We start from the raw sequence: 236 nt of genomic DNA, 5'->3' as shown, positions 1-236 counted from the left end.
CATCTCAAAGCTCGATGGTCGAGCGCGAGAATGGGCACTGATGTGCGGCACTTCGGTCGGAGCTGCGTTTCTCTCCTGGGCAGAGCTGAAATTGCAGCTCTCACGAATGTTCTCGCCGCCTAATCAGGCGTATTGCGTGCGATCGCATTTCCTTGCCGCCCGGCGGAGCAACAAGGATTTGGTGGGACTTTGTCCAAGAGTTGTGAACTCTCATTGCCGGGATGGCAGGAGATCCC

Source organism: Plasmopara halstedii (genome assembly GCF_900000015.1).
Source record: "Plasmopara halstedii genome assembly, contig: Scaffold_3120, whole genome shotgun sequence".
In the NCBI taxonomy this organism is placed as follows: domain Eukaryota; phylum Oomycota; class Peronosporomycetes; order Peronosporales; family Peronosporaceae; genus Plasmopara; species Plasmopara halstedii.
This window is presented reverse-complemented; position numbering follows the sequence as displayed.